The sequence below is a fragment of the Triticum urartu genome, chromosome 3 (genome assembly GCF_003073215.2).
Source record: "Triticum urartu cultivar G1812 chromosome 3, Tu2.1, whole genome shotgun sequence".
In the NCBI taxonomy this organism is placed as follows: Eukaryota; Viridiplantae; Streptophyta; class Magnoliopsida; order Poales; family Poaceae; genus Triticum; species Triticum urartu.
The window spans coordinates 705,079,820-705,082,814 of NC_053024.1; the positions used below are offsets into that span (position 1 = coordinate 705,079,820).

The 2,995-nt window shown below is 48.8% G+C and overlaps 1 long non-coding RNA gene across 1 annotated transcript; it reads left to right on the forward strand.

Moving 5' to 3' along the window:
• The first annotated feature begins 535 nt into the window (after positions 1-535).
• On the forward strand, positions 536-2,674 carry LOC125549304. Its single transcript, XR_007301310.1, has 3 exons — positions 536-2,033; positions 2,163-2,268; positions 2,366-2,674. It is a non-coding gene; the product is annotated as an uncharacterized LOC125549304 (long non-coding RNA).
• The last annotated feature ends 321 nt before the right edge of the window (positions 2,675-2,995 follow it).

A 2,995-nucleotide genomic window follows, 5' to 3' on the forward strand; every position in this document is an offset into this window, starting at 1 on the left:
TCACCAGCTATGAGCCTCGGAAAGTGAAGTTGCGAAAGGAGAAGAATAGGATGTGGGACACAAGACGGCACCACATCCATGTCCCACCTCCTACTCTTGGTCTCCTTGGCCCTAAAGGCACCAGTAGTCGGACCATCAAAAAGATTGAGCCATTGTGCAGGGGCATTGAGCTCAAGGTTGTTTTGGTAAATTTTGCACTTCTTAGCTGTGACATCGATTTTACAAAGTTCCTCATGCCTCCTACTCCTATTTACTGAGAACGAGAAGAAATAGTGTCCTGGGTATTTAATTTAAGATCTCATACAAGAATTTTGAAGTTTATATAAATAATCTAGATGATGATCAGCTCCATGTTATACACAAAGTAGTATAATTGGGCACTATCTTTGTCAAGACATATGTGAAGAGGCAGCGGAGAAGGAGGGGGCACCTTTTAAAGACCAAAATGGTACCAGTTTGCACATAGATCATAAATACCAGCGGATCTTTATATTGCAATCGCCGTGTTTGTGTTCAAGGGCTATAAATCATAGCTCGTTGGTACACCCACATGTTAGCTCCATATATTGACGGAAACAATATTCCACATTTATAAACTTTAAAAAGAGTTAGCAGATAAAATCATTGGCAAACAATATTGTGTTTGATCATACAGTAAAATACTGGGATAAGAGAGCAGTTAGAATCAAGAATCCAGTGATCGAAATTCACTGTTGCTAGCTAGACTTGTCGTACACATATTTTTTGGCCGTGATCTACAATGGTGTAACACCCCAACTACTTACAAATTGGCAGTAGTTATACATAGATCATAAGCGCACTATACAAAATAGCGTCGCCCTTAAAAATATGATGTTAACGTACTATAGCGTGGTATAGTACTGTGCCATTAACGAGATATTATACATTAATCAATTTAGCGAGACAATTCTCTACATACTATAGCATGCTACTAGCTACACTATAGCATGCTATTTTCGCAGTGATACAACACAAATCTTTTTCAACTCACGTGGTGCCCAACACTCTAAGTCAAACATGCTTGACTAAGAAGTTCTCACGCGATTGCTTCTAGATATGGGGACGGGTACGGCCGTGGTCATGGAGGACAGGGTGACGAGGGAACACATCGCGGCCGACGAGGAGTGCATGGAGGACCTCCGCCGCCAGTACTGGGGCTTTTGAACTTGCGAGTGTGTTTCATACTCCAAGTTTGAATAACCATTTACTGAGGAGCACTATCTAGTATTATATCTCGAGTTCTCGACAGTCGACACCACCTTGATCTTTCGCGACAACGAACGCTCCATCTATAGCCAGATAATGTTTTCCCTGGCCGCATCACAAAAACTCCACGCACGCTTTGGCCAGCGAATATCAAACAGATAACCGACCCCGAAACAGCAGTCAGAAAGGGGGGCCGGAATATGGTTGCTTTGCATCTGATCTGTAGCTAACTTTCTCCCGTCATCTAGCCGGCGACGGCGCGACCCGAACCGTCGATCCCTTGCACCAACCCCTGGATGGCCGGCTAGCTTGTCGATCACTGTACGTGCGTACCATGTCGATCAGTAGCTAGTGTGTGTGCGCGCGCGCTCAACAAACCTCGGCCATTGATTCGGGCAGCACACTTTCCATTTCTCAAGCTCGTAAAGGCACGTGCTGTTGAGTCAGTCCGAATCGAATCCGGCTGATGGTCAATCCGTATCAGCAACCGCGTGGCGTGGTGAGGAAAGGTGGGCAGAGAACCTTGTGTACTATACTAGTATGCTCTATCTTTATGTGATCTCCGCGTCCCTCTTGTCTATGAGCATCTCTTTGGCGGTGGGTGTGGATGTGTGTATATAGATACGAACTTGGGGCGTCGAGAAGCACCCATCATCAGTCAGCTGAATCCCGTGGATCGATCGATCGCCGGCCACAGCATCGGTTCTCCAAACGGCGACGAGCACGTCCGAAACTGGTCGTTAGATAGATAGATAGATACGTGATGGAGAACGACAGGAACAACCAGGCGCCGCCGCTACCCCTAGGTTAATTAATTTCGATCGCCATTTTCGACCTCCATGCTTATTTCTGAAACTGTCGCTGGATTCGCTGCATCGATTCAATTAGTTGTTGGCTTGTTTGCTCATGCGCGTGCCGTTGGTGTGTGCGTGCAGGCTACTACCCATCTGCGGCTGCGGAGCAACGTCAAGCCGGTCGCGGGAAGAAGTCGCGCCGGGGGAGCACCAAATCCAGGGGCGAGAAGGGATTCATCGAAGGATGGTACGTACGCCCCACTACCACCTCCTTTGTAACTTGCTTAACTGTCCTTAGTGATTTCCAGCCTGATAATGGTCTGAATTTGGTCTGTGTTTTTCAGCCTGGCGGCGCTGTGCTGCTGCTGGATCTGTGAGATGTGCTGCGACTAACCGGCCGGCGACGTCGCTGCCGTTGGTGCTAGTACCTGCGTTGAAGAACGTACACATACAGAGAGAGTCGCTGCTTAATTACAGTGTTTGTTTGTTTGTTTGTTGTTTTAGGTTCTGCGTAACTAACCGAGAACCCGCGCGCGTGTGATGTCCTTGTACCCTTCTTCAAACCTATAATCAATTTTAAGGCACCAAATTATCGGGCTACTCTTGAAGATTCTCTAATTAAAGATAACATCTGCCGCGCAAAAATGAAAGCTTTTTTCTGCTTATAACTTTTTTTAATAAAGACACTTAAAGACATCTTATAGCTGTCCCCGAAACACTAATCCCACGAGCCAGAAGCGTCACTCCCCCTCCCCTCTCCCTCCCACGCCGCACCTGCGCGGCGGGGAGGGAACCCTAGGCGGCCGCTGCCGAGTTCCCCACCCTCCCTCGTCCACTCCCGCCGCCGCCAAAGGGCCTGGCTGGGCAAAGCTCGCCCGGGCTGGCGGCGGCGGGCCCTCTCAATCCCCCGTAGGCAGAGGTGTGGCGCGGGCCTCCTCTCCGGCTGGGGCACAGCGCGACGCCGCGTGGGCGCG